We start from the raw sequence: 13,571 nt of genomic DNA on the forward strand, positions 1-13,571 counted from the left end.
GAATATATTAAGAATTATAATATTGCATATGTTCTTAACTTTAAAATTCTAATACATTTGATTCATGAAGTTTAATTTCAGTACTAAAATTATTTTACTTTACCATAGGTAAAGAAAACTTTTATTTTAATACTATATATGGCATTAGAAGGAACAAGATAATGAAATAGTGTGGTAAGTGAAATAAATCTAATCTTAAAATTGTGTAAAAGCCAGTTATTTGTTCAAAATAGAAGCAGCAGCTTGAGGAGCAACTGTCTTTTTTTCTTTAATCCTCACCCGAGGACCTGCTTAGAGAGAGAAACATCAATGTGAAAGAGAAACATCGATTGATTGACTCCACCAGGGGTCCAACCAGAAACTCAAGTATGTGCCAGTGACCAGGAATCAAACCAGCAACCATTCTGTGCACAGGTCGATGCTCAACCAAATGAGTCACTCAGGCTGGGCACTACTATCATCTTTTTTTTTTAATCCCCACCTGAGGATATTTTTTCATTTATCTTCAGACAGATAGGGACTGAAGGAGGGAGAAGAGAGAAGAGAAACATGGATGTGAGACAGACACATCGATTGATTGCCTCTCGCATGACCCCAACCAGGGCCAGGGACTGAACCACAACTGAGGGCAACTGAGGTCCATGCCCTTGAGTGGAATCAAACCCACGGCTTTTTGGACCTCTGGCAGACACTCTTAACTGCTGAGCCAAACCAACCAGGGCATAAAGATGTTTTCTGAAGGTGGTTAAAATGAGTTAGTCACTTTATTAGAAAGGTAGATTTTTTTCTCCTGGTTAAGATACTTTAATTTTGGTTGTTAAAATAATTTACCATATTTAAATAGTGACTAATATAAACAACATTTAAAACGAACGGAAAGGTTTTCAAGTAAACATCATTTCAGACTTCTAAAAGTTTGTGTAATGAGTATTTGATATAACTCTTGTACGTGAATTGCAACATAATATAAAGTTATATAAATTTTTTATAAATTAAGCTATATTGAAAATTCTACCTGCATATAAGAATATATACCCATATATGTAATTATGAATATAATCATAAACACCTGAGAAACTCCTGCCCAACTATAGAACTCTAAAGCATTACCAATTTCACATCTATTCAAGTTCTTTCTGTGGCCTATCATCCTGATTTTCCTCCTTAGCACTGGGGAGCCATTGTCCTGAGCTTTGTTTAACATTTCCTTTGCCATAATAAAGAGAGGGAGAAAGGAAGTCATGCATCTCTAGAGAACATATTACTAAGTTTTGCTTTGGAGCTTTAAAAAAAGAATAATATATTCTATGTAATCTTAGGCTTGCATGTATATATTTGCTAGTTGATGGGCATTTGGGTTTCCAGTTTTTCAAAATGCTACTGTGAGATATATATATATATATACCTAGGGTATATACCTGGGAATTTTGTCCTCATGTGTTTCAGTTATTTATGAAAATAATATTTAGTGACAGAACAGTATTTCTTTACTTCACAGTTCTGTGGATTTAGTGGGAGATTCTTCTTTTGCTTCATGGTGTCAGCTGGGGCTAGAATGGCTGGGGTACTAGACAGTTTAGAGTAATCTGGAATCTTGATTGGGAGCTCAGCTGGGGCTTTTGGCGCCTCCTTGTGGCTGCTTGGGCTGCCTCACAGCCGGGTGGCTGGGTTCTAAGAAAGCATTTCAGGAGAGGAAGCTGCCAGGCCAATTAATTAAAGGCTGGGCTTGGAATGATCAGATCACTTTCACACTGTGTTTTACTGTTCAGTGTAGATACAGACCTATCCCACAGTTAGAGGAGAAGATGCATATGCAGGCAGGGACAGAATTGTTTAGAGCCAGTCTTTGGAGACTGGCAACCAGTGTGTTTATCATTTTTATTTCCTTTCTGTGAAATAATTTTTCATTGTTTTGGTTAGTTTTTTTTTATTGGTTTGTTTTGGATTTTTTTTTTTTTGAAGGAGGGAAGACTAAGGCTGGGTTAAATTTGTTGCAAATCTTAATGCATTTTGTGGTTTATTGGTCCTTGGGCAATCTTATGAGATAGATATGTTATTTCCCCCATTTCACAAATGAAAGAAGCACTGCTTAGTATGCTAAGAGAATAGGCTTTGAGTCAGACAGCCTCAGGTGATATTTTTGGTATAAAGAATATCATGTGTAAACATATACAGTTATGAAATAGCATGATGCTTCTATCAGTCTACTTTTTACACTCTTCCTCTTCCAAAAGATTGAGAGACAGACAAATTTACAGGTAATTTTTATTTATTTATGGTCAGTTATAATGTTTTAGATAAAGTGTGACTTTGGTTATGAGTAGACTTAGGCCAGGTGTTGCCAAGTGACTTGCCTAGAGTGACAGAGCTAGAACCATTACATTGAGCTTCAAGTTCTTTCTAGTCTTACCTGCTTTCCCCATTCCTCAATATTTTTTCCTCTTAAATTATTCAGTTGGATCAATCAGGATCTGCTAATCCATTTCGAACACTTGTAGTTTTGATAGCCAAACTATGTTTGCTATCACTTCTCCCACTTTGAGGGTATAATGGAATTCAGAAAGGAGTGGAAAGGAATTGGCTGGTTTTCTCTCTGATCACACTTCCAAACTTTATAGTGGAAATTAAAATTCTTAAATATTATAATCAAAATAGTTTTATAAAATTATAATATAGAAGCCAGAGCTTCACAATTAATACTCAACTATATGCCTTAGGTACTTTAAAAAGGCATGCAGCTGAATTGCATTAAAACTGAAAATGCTGCAGAGCAATTCTGAGTTAGTTCCACAATGCAGGACTTTGAATAAAATGAACAATTTGCCTGAACAAATACAAAATATGCAAAAATAAACTTGTAGACACTTCTTTCCAACCTTCAAATTTAGGAAGATTGTTCTGTGTATAAGGATAGCTTCTGCTCATTACAATTCTGTATGGTGAAGACAGGCATCTCAGTACATCTCTCCAGTGTAGAAGCAAATGCTTCAGGCAGCAGGATGTATTTTCATGTCACCAGATTTCTTGGATGTAAGATTCAAGGCAGAAATAAAAGTTATAATAGTACTTCTACTTATTGGAGGGGTTCTTTAACATGTAGTGGAGTACAGAGCATCTTTAGACTTTGACTAGGAATGTTTTCCACCAGTGAGACCAACCATTGCATGACTGACTTTCTCATTCATTTTTATCCTTTCCTGTCCCAGATTCTTAGACCTAATACCAGATTCCACCAGGTTGAGTATAGTATAACACCATTTGTAAAAAAGAGGGAAAAGTTAAGTTCATTTAAAATTCAGTAAGTGCATTTGTAATTTTTAGAATAAACACATTTTAAAATAGTGTACCAAAAACATGCTACTTTCTAATTTTAATACATGTTATTTTATAGAAATTAATAAAATGACTTTAGATATATAAAGGATACTAAAACTTTCATATAGTCCAGTAATATAGTCCAGTATTTCATATCACCTCACCTTCAACCCCTTTCTAAGGTGGGGAGGAAACCGATTCACTTTCTTTTCATTCTTAATTCCTTGAGTATTTTTACTGATACTTTTCTGTTTGAAAATGTGGTGATAAAAACTAGGTAAATTAGATCACTTTTGGTTTCTCTGTAATACAGAATGAACATGCCTGGAAGAGAACACAGAAATTCTTTGTTATAATGATTGCCAAAGTATGTTCTGCAGAACACACATCCTAGGACTTGTATTGTAGTTCAGAACAAAATAACTTATAATCTACGTTTGGAAAACACTATGCACCTCATCCATTTATTTTTTACAATACATAGTATGTTAAACGCTGGGAAACTCTTGACTACAGTGTTGATTTTATTTAACATAGTGTTTACCATATTTAATTTAGGAATCACTGTAGAATTTTTTAGTGTTCCATGCAAGGCAGTTTAGAAAAGACTGATTTTAGTTGTTTTATTTGATAGATGAGAAGCCTCTAAGGCCTAATGATACTAAGTGACTGGTTTGAAATCCTTTCATCTTTTTAAAACACTGATTGCATTGTAAACAAATTATGTCCACATTATGTGTTTATCAAAACTAAACAAATGAGTATCTGCTCATACCATCCTTCCAATATATTTTGGTGACAACATTGAGTATTTTGACACCTAATTCTTCAGTACTTAGTAATATGTCAAATTTTAGCATTGTTCTGGAGCTTATAATATGCCTCCCCTTAAGTCTTAAAACTTAAGATGTTCAGAGAAGCCTATATACATAGCTTATTTTGAGTGATTGTTTTCTTTTAGTTTATCCCTTGATGTTGCTCACCTCCCCTGAATGTTTTTCATTTCTCTTTTGAGTTTATATAAGTTGGCCAAACAATTCTGGTTCTTTAATCATAGCAAATTATAATACATTGTTACTATATAATGATTGGATTTTATTACTATATATAATGCTTGTTAGTTGGAAATCTTATTTCTGTAGTATGTGAATATATGTCCTAACTTAAGCATATGTATTATAATGCATATTTATATAATACTTGTTAGTTGGAAATCTTATGTATGTAATTATTATGTAATATCAGTAAGTTAGATAAGTCTAGTAATAAATAAATGTAAATATAACATGTTTATATGTAACATTTGTTAGAAATCTTGTTTCTATAATATATGAATGTGTGCCTGACTTAAATGTGTATTACACAGTGTGTGCTATGTGAAAAGAATACATGTAAGCACATGTACCTGTCTCTTTGGCCTAGGATTTTTAGATTTCAGTCTGTATTGGATTTAACTGAGCAAATAGTTTGAACTTATCAGATACATGATTTTATATGTTATCCTATATATATATATTTTTCAATGGCACCAGGACACTTATATCAACCTCTAATTTTGGTGTAATTTTTTGGTGCCAACTTCTCATTTTACTTTCGTTTTTTCTAATCAGTTTAAGTGTCCTTTATAAAACAGAAAAGGCCCTCTTTTTCCAATTGGATACTTACAGAAATTGATAGCTGTCACTGCCAGTTAAGAGACAGGTTTAAAATAGGGATCTTGTTTTTAATTTATATGTATTTAGAAGAAGTTTGCTTTGTGTGTGTTCTTATGAATTTAGTATCATTTGATTTGTAATGCACCTATCTTAAGTGGGCGGGTATAGAGAAGCTCTAAGAAATCTGCAGGATGTTTTCAGTTTTTGAATAACAACCTTTGATTTTTTTTTTTTTCCATGTGTTGCTCTGAAGTAGTGTGTAAACAGGTAGTTTGTCAATCTGATACATACATCCTGCTCTCTGCTTATGAAAGATCTTGAATAGGAATGACCCATCCATCAGTTGTAAGAGCAGGGAGGTTAGTGAGAGCAGTCTTAACACCCAATTGGAACTGCTTGTACATAAATGAGTAGTGGTAATTTGGTGGTATGGCAGTGGTTAATCTGTGTATTTGTGGGTTTTTTCAAACCTCAGAATTGACCTAGTAAAAGTTAAACACTAAAATGACTTCTTATTCTGTATCATTAGTAATCCTTTGAGATTTTATTGTTTTGTTAAACATTGATATGAATCTCTGTAATCATACTAGGGTTGAATTTATTCTCACATATGAGTTTCCATAGTTGACTAAATTAGCTTTGTGTTTACTGTGATTATCTAGACAATGTTCATATGTATCACATGGCAGGAATGGATTTAAGATTGTTAGCTTTAGTAGTCTTTGTAAACTGAGTTTTTTGGGTTTTTTTTAATCCTCACCCGAGGACATTTTTCCATTTTTTGTTCAGATAGAATGCAAAGGAGAAGGAGGAAGAGAGAGAGAGAGAGAAACATTGACGTGAAAGGGATTGAGTGGCTGCCACCCGCATGACCAACCAGGGCCCGGGACAAACTGCAGCCAAAGTACATGCACTTAGCAGGAACCGAACCTGGGTCTCTCTGGACCGCAGGCCGATGCTCTAACCGCTGAGCCAAACTGGCCAGGGCTAAACTGAGTTTTTTATCTGCCTGGTATACTTATTTAATTAGCATGTCAGTCTGGTATGTTTTTGTTTTTGATCCTGCCACTAGATGGCAGGAATAATAAAAAGTAGGTTGAAATGTCAACTTTAGTTTGTGGACTTAGCTGCTTTGTACTTGTACCTTGGTTGTTTTCTGTTTCCATTAGTGCTAAATATTGTGTATGGATGAAGTATGCCAACTAATGGGACTAATGTAGATCCTATACCTTGTGTAGTCTGAGAGTACCTAGTGACAGGGTAAAGGAGAAGAGAACCTTTAATCCTAGATGTGATCATTGGCGTTATAACACTGTCATTTTCATTTCTGTTTTCTCTGTGGAATTCTGTTCCTTTTCTTTATTTCTTAAGTCTGTTATACTTACATTGGCATCCATAATTGGTGATTTCTGTTGATGGGACTAGTTGCCTTCTCATTTACTAGGTGAATTAACCTGGCCAATTTTGGAAAAACTTAAATCACTGCACTTTGCAAACAAACTCTCAGAGTTATAATTGACTGTATAAATCTTTTCACAGAGTGAATTATTTCTGAAAGAGCTTGTCTTTTTATAGCCTTTGAAGAAAAGAATGGTGGACAGAAGCTAGGGTGGTATGATGTAGCTTCCATGGTTATGTTACATTGTATAAGACTTTGTCTTTATTAGTGGACTTTCCCCTTGCTGGAGTCATGAAGTAAGCAGCCAAGTTGTAGAAGTCCATGTGGCAAGGAACTGCAGGCAGCCTTTATGAGGCTCCAACAGCCAGCAACAAGGAAATTAATTCTCCCAGTAACCTAAGTGAGTTTGGAAGTAAATTAGTTCCCTTATTTGGTTTTCAAATGAGAACCCAGTCCTTATGACACCTTGATTGTAGTCATGTGAGACCCTAAGCAGGAGATCCAGTTAAGCTGCACCTGTATTTCTGACCCATGAAAACCATGAGATAATGAATGTATGTTGTTTTATGCCATTGAGTTTGCTGTAATTTTTTTATGCAGCAACAGAAAACTAATACAAATGTCCTTGATAAACCTTTTTCTTCTCTGAATGTTATATATATCCAAATATATAGAATTCTAGTCTTGGAACCTGGAGTCTAGACTTGGAATAATTAAGAATGACAAATGCAGTGAAAGCACACGATACCATGAAAGTATCTAATAGAAACAATTAAATACAAATATGTTTTTAAGACTTAATTAATTTTTTAAAACTTTTTCGAGTTTTTCTCATTTCTTTTTTTAAAGCATATTTTTGCCATTACAAACTTGATCTAGCTTTATTTCCTGTTAGTATTAAAATGATGTATATGCCTTTCTTAGTTCTTACACATGTTATTTCTAGACCACTTCTGTTCTTTCCTGCCTTTTTGCTGAACAGTCCAGTAAGGTTTACGTTAGGTGTCAGTTGTAAAAGCCTTCCATGAGAGCTTTGAGAGGGAAGGTCTATCCTGTATAGTAGTGTTCCCATATGTGTACTCTGTAAGTAGGAGTGGAACTGCTAAATACTTACTCAAAGAAATGAAAATACATGTCCTCAAAAAAGACTTTTATAGGAATGCTCATTTATATTCTATAAGAACAAGAATGTACAGCGTTATTAATTACTGCGTTAACTGGAAACAACTCATATGTACTTTCAAATGAGAATGAATTGTAGTAGCCATAAAATGGAATACTACTCAGCAACAAAAAAGGAGCAAACTGCTGCTATGTGAATAAATTTCAAAAACATGTTGAGTGAAAGAAGCTAGACATCTTAGAAAGTAGAGTCTGTGATCCATTTATATTAAATGTAAGAACAAACAATGATTCTGTGGTAGGAGAATTCAGCTGTGTTTGGGGTGGGGAAGTGACTGGAAAAGTGCATCTGAAAACTTTTTGGAGTGACAGTAGAATGTATAAAAGTGTCAAAACTCATCAAATCAAATGTGAGAGCAATGTATTTTAATGCATGTAAATTATACTTCAGATTTTTTATTTTTATCCTCACCCAAGGACATTTTTCAATATTTTGTTCAGATAGAGTGGGGGGGGGGGGAGAGAGAGAGAGAGAAACATCGATGTGAAAGGAACACATCGAGTGGTCGCCACCCACACGACCCAACCAGGGCCGGGGACAAACTGCAACCGAGGTACGTGCCCTTAGCGGGAACCGAACCCGGGTCTCTCCAGACCGCAGGCCAACGCTCTAACCGCTGAGCCAAACCGGCCAGGGCATACTTCAGATTTTTTAAATGGAAAAATGTCAGGTGTCCTTTATTCCATGTGTTCCTTCTTCCCTTGTATCTGCTTATTGCCTATCCTTCCTGCAAGATTGTCAAAGATTGGTGCTCACTTTGGCAGCACATATACTAAAATTGGAATGATACAGAGTAGATTAGCATGGCCCCTGCGCAAGGATGACACGCAAATTCGTGAAGCGTTCCATATTTTTGAATAAAAAGAAAAAATGTTTAAAAAAAAAAAAAGATTGTCAGCTTTCATGAGGTGTCAGGGACCAAGTTTGCCTTTGGCTCTTAGAGTGTACATTTGTATACATAATGCTCAGGCTTATTGGCTCTGAGTCAATATTTGTAAACTATAATTTATTCATAAGTTGGTATCCACATGTTATGGTTGCATTTTTCAAGAAATTTTTTTGCATTATAACAGAATCTTGTATTCAGTGTTTTTCTCTGTGCAGCTTCTAGGTTTTTCTGTTCTAGGATGCACAAAGACATCTGTCTAAGTGTTGGTAGAGTAATCTCTCTCCAGCTATAACTTTGCCAACCATGTTTTAAGATAGTACATTGCTGTATATTTGTATAGCAAAATTTAAAAATAAGATTTTTTATAAAAATGTGAAGTTTATTTTATTACTTTTAAACAAATGAAAAGTAAGCATTAATCCTGTTTTCTCCTGAATCTCATTCTGCCATCTCTCCTTAATTTCTTGAGATACAGCAAAGAAAGGAGACCCTATCATTTTACTTTTTTAATACAAAAAGGCCTTAAGGACCATAGTAATTTGAAAAAGAACCAGGTGGTTACATAGCACTTTCCTAAACAGTGCTGTTCCTTATGTTGGTGATATTACTATTTTCCTTGATGAAAGTAATAATTTTAAATGATTTAATGCCTGGGTCAGAAGCTTGAAAAATAAGTATAGTCCCAATTTCAGATGTAGTTTTTTCTGAACTATTGAAGAAGATAACTCAAAGCAGGTTTTTCGTGCTGGACAGAAATGCCTTTCTATTGTGAATTATGTGTTAGGGGGGTCTTCTAAAAATAAATTCAAAATTCTGCAAGATTTTTATGCATAGGCTTCAGGTGAGAGAATCCTTTTTTTTTTTTTCTTCCCATGAGATTCTCTGAGACTTTTTTCCCAGAAAGATGAAAAACTTTCTCCCTCTGATTTTTATGATTTTATTTTTATTGCTAGCTGATGGTTTTGCCAGCTTTTTAGAAACATAACAAACTTTAAGGTCAGCAAGAAATTACTCCGTATTGAGTTTTTACCTGTGCTGGACACTGTGAAAGTATATTTGATATGCCTGTTGGTGCCCTTCACTCTTTTATTGTTGTTTTTATGATTTTTTTTCTGAACTCTTTGGTGGCAGAACTAAATTGTAATTACTGGGTTCCACAAACTGGCCTCTTTTCTTCTGGGTTCCAAACCATTTCAGACATAGGTGTAAGAATGATGTAGAGGAACTACTTTTTTTAGTAAACCTGATTTTTGTTATGGAACCTCTGGCCACAAGTGCTTGTTCTTGATAATAATACCAATGTTGTAGGGGAAATATAAATAAGTAAGTAAGTAAGTAAATAAATATTTCTTGACAAGATGTTTAGGAATGTCAAAATCTGATAATGTGCAGTTGCATGAATATCTTATTGTACGTCACCTGTTAACTTATTCTTCCTGACTCTCCTATTTCCCAATCTTGTTACTTTTATCCTTGAGGTGGCACCTAGCTATAAAAACCTATAATTCTGGCATGATTCTTGCAAGAATTAGTTTTTAGGATAAACTTGATATTTTAAGAAAATTTATGTTAAGAGTCACTATGTTTTGATATCTGGTTCTATTTTAATGTAAAAACATTGTCATATTGATATACTTTCAGTAAAAATTTAATTTGAATGAAAAAATAACATTTTTTTATCCTTCCTGTTGAGTAACTCATCCCTCTGCTTTTTGGCTTTGGTTGCTGGGAAATGAAGTCAGATTTAAAGTTTAACTCATAGGCCCTTATGACCTACTTTTTGTATATTTTTATCTAGTCTTGAATTTTTGTATCTATGCTTCCCTTGTTCTTTATCTTTCCATGTTACCTTTATTAAGTATTTTTGTGGAACAAGAAGGTGATAAATTATCATCGTATATAGATTTTAGAATTTTAAAAAGCATTGTTTTCTTTTTTAAAGGCTTTGATTGTGTATGTGAACTATGGTAGAGCAGTGCTTTTAGTGCTAATGATAACCTTCAACATTCAGTTTATTTAACAAATAGTCATTGTGTGATAACTGTGCCAGGCATATCACCAAGTGTTTAGATATATTTATATGCAGGGTCTCCATTGTAATAGAACTTATTTTTTGGCAAGCAAATATGTAAAGAGCAAAAATAAAAATAATTTTAGTTAGTGATAAAAGCTATAAAGAAAAATAATGTGTTAGCTAGTGTCTGGGACGTGGCCATGGGACTACAACAATAGATATAGAAGTGAAAGAGGCCTTTTGAAGTGATATATGAGTCAATACCAGTTTGAGTTAGCTACCCCTGTGAAGATCTGAATAAAGAGCATTTCTCCAAGCAGGAACAAGTTTGGCATGTTGAAAGGACAACGTGGTTAGGGCCATGTCAAGTGTTGACATTGGTAATTGTGGGAATTAAGCCCTTATTCAGACAATTTTTTTTTTTTTTTTTTTTTAGAAAGTGCAACAAAAATTCATTTGGCTACAACAGATATTTTTCATTTCTGCATATAACACTGAATGGCGGTGTGAGTGATATAAAGGATTGAAAGACTTTAGAGGCCAGAACATAAAGAGTAACCCAAATAACATTGACTAAAGTATATGGAGTGTTCAGACAATGAAAATTCAATTAAACCAGTTACACTGTTTTTATTATTTCCTACTTGAATAGTACATTTCTGTAGAACAACTAGTTTACCTTAGAGTGGGAGTTAAAACATTTTATACAACTCATAACCTCACACTAGCACTAAATCACTTGGGATATTTGTAGATAAACGTTTTAAAATTGGATCATATATAGTGTTCAGTGGAGCTTTAACAAGCATTTATTGAACTTAATATCTGCCAGGCACTGTGCTGGGTGCTAACAATAGGAAGATTGACTCATTATCTTTACCTAGAGACTAAATCATGGCTTTGCTATTCATTAGTTGAGTGACTTTGAGCAAGTAACTTAACCTCTGTGCATTAGGTTTCCTATCTGTAAATTGGGAATGACAACAAAACCATCCTAGTAGGTGATCATGAAAAGTAAATGAACTAATGCAAATAAAGGTACTTATTATTATTAGAACACTATCTAATTCATAATAAACACTCATTAAATGTTCACTATTTGTTTTTGTTATTATTCACTCAGGATGAAGCCTAGTAGGTAAATTAATGCTATTTATTTAGTATGTTGGTTTGAAAGAGGTACAGTGCAAAGTGCAAGATCCAGTAGGAGGTGTGAAGGAGGGAATGCAAACTCTTATTGGAAAAGGATAGTTAAGACTTACAGGAGGAGGTGTCTTGAATTCGGTCTTTAAGGATAGTATGCGTGGGGGGATACAAAGGAGGATGTGCTCTTCTGGCAATAAGAACAGTTTGTGCAAAGATACAGAAGTATGAAAAAGTATGGACAGTACTATTTAGGGATGAACTAGACGTTTAGGTATATTAGGTGAAAAAGAAGTAGGCAAGAACCATTTCAGGGTGGAGTTAGGGAAGGGAGTCTGAAAAATTATTTAATAGTTCTTTTAGAGAGATCATTGTTGTGTGGAGGTTGGATTGGTGGGTAGGAAGGGAATACTAGAAGCCTGGAAATCAGTAAGGAGGCCAGTGAAATAGTCTAGAAAAAATACAAAGAGGGCTTTAATTAGGGCAGTTTTAAGAGCTGGGTTTAGGGAGTGAGGAGTCTAAGATATTCCCAAATACTTGTGATAATGGTAACATGTTAACTAAGATAAAGATCAACTTGAATGGTTTTAGGGCAGAGTAAATAATGAGTTCCGTTTTAGTTATGTTGAGCATGATGTGCCTATGGAGACATTTATTCAAGTTTGCTATTCAATATATGGCTTTAGCATTTCAAAATAGGAATTTTGTACTTGGGAATGGTATGTGATAGTCAAAGTTCAGGGAATGTATGAGGGAAAAAAAGAGGTAACAGTGAGTGAAAAGGGAAAATTGAAGATTAAGCCTTGACTTCAGTATCTGAAGGATAGTGACTAAGGAAAAAAACTTATCTATATCCCATGGAGAGAGAGAGAGAGAGAGAGAGAGAGAGAGAGAGAGAGAGAGAGAGAACTTGATATAAGTTAAAAAAAAAACTTATCTATATCCGATGGAGATAGATAGATTGATTACTTGATATATATATTTTGTTATCCAAGGGATTTAGTTAGAGGCATTGGCACATGTAAGAGATTTGGTGTTCATATTTCAGCTTCTTTATGTACTTTTTCTTAAAACTGTGTTCCAGGCATCATACAGATTCTCTCTCCCCATCTCTCATTGTATGGTCGTCCATCTCCAATTTTACAAAAGAAAGGCATGCCACTCACCTAACTCTATATACAGTGATACCTCGGTTCTCGAACATAATTCGTTCCAGGAGGATGGTCGAGAACCGAATTGTTCGAGAACCGAAGCAATGAAACCCAATAGGAAAGCGGACTCCACAAAGCGTGACTCTCTCTCTGCACTCACACTGATGACGCAAGCAAGGCGCGCTGGGCCGAATGAACGCCATTCGGCTCAACTCGGAAGTTCGAGTTCCAAATATTTGTTCGGATTCCGAGACAAAAGTTTCTCGAATCCTGATTTGGTCGAAAACCGAGGCGTTTGAGAACCGAAGTATCACTGTATGTTGCCCCAAGTTATAAAAACCTCCAGGGTTCCAAATAAAGGCATAGTTCACAGTGTTGGTGTGGAGATCTCTCAGAGAGCAAGTAAGATATCTGTTATTGACAGACCTAGGTGGTTCTGAGAATTTGAGTTGTCAGAAATTTATTTGTTGGATCATAATCTATAGAGATTAAATATAGCAAATTCATCTTGAAAGTACTAATATATATCCTGAGGTATTTGTGAGGATAAGTCTAAAAAATATATTAAAACTATTCCTACTATTCTAAAGCATAAAGTAGAGGAGAAAAGTCAGTATTAAATGAGAAGAGAAATAAATAGAGGTCAGTTTCAGGGACTGAAATTACAATACAAACCTTTGGTGAGGTGTGTCTTGTTTGGAATTTTGGCTTTCAAATGGTCTCCCTTAGGAAAGAGCCAGGTTTTTATGTAGCTTAGCATAGATTTTCTTATTGTAACAAAGCCAATTATGGTTAAACAGAGGTGTTTAGGAAGCAATATGT

General features: G+C 34.7%; 1 protein-coding gene and 1 non-coding gene across 5 annotated transcripts in view; both read left to right on the top strand.

Moving 5' to 3' along the window:
- The window catches only part of STT3B (STT3 oligosaccharyltransferase complex catalytic subunit B), a 111,436-nt gene that overhangs the window by 13,522 nt on the left and 84,343 nt on the right, over nt 1-13,571 (top strand). For 2 of the 4 annotated variants that reach the window (XM_036266146.1, XM_036266145.1), the window contains exon 2: nt 109-174. The exons of the other annotated variants lie outside the window; for them this stretch is intronic. The gene's annotated coding sequence lies outside the window, so the exon portion shown is untranslated. The remainder of the gene's footprint in view (nt 1-108; nt 175-13,571) is intronic. 4 annotated transcript variants of the gene reach the window in all.
- Nucleotides 8,301-8,407, top strand: LOC118633682. The gene has a single exon (XR_004960228.1). It is a non-coding gene; the product is annotated as a U6 spliceosomal RNA (small nuclear RNA).

Source organism: Molossus molossus, unplaced genomic scaffold (assembly GCF_014108415.1).
Source record: "Molossus molossus isolate mMolMol1 unplaced genomic scaffold, mMolMol1.p scaffold_m16_p_18, whole genome shotgun sequence".
NCBI lineage: Eukaryota > Metazoa > Chordata > Mammalia > Chiroptera > Molossidae > Molossus > Molossus molossus.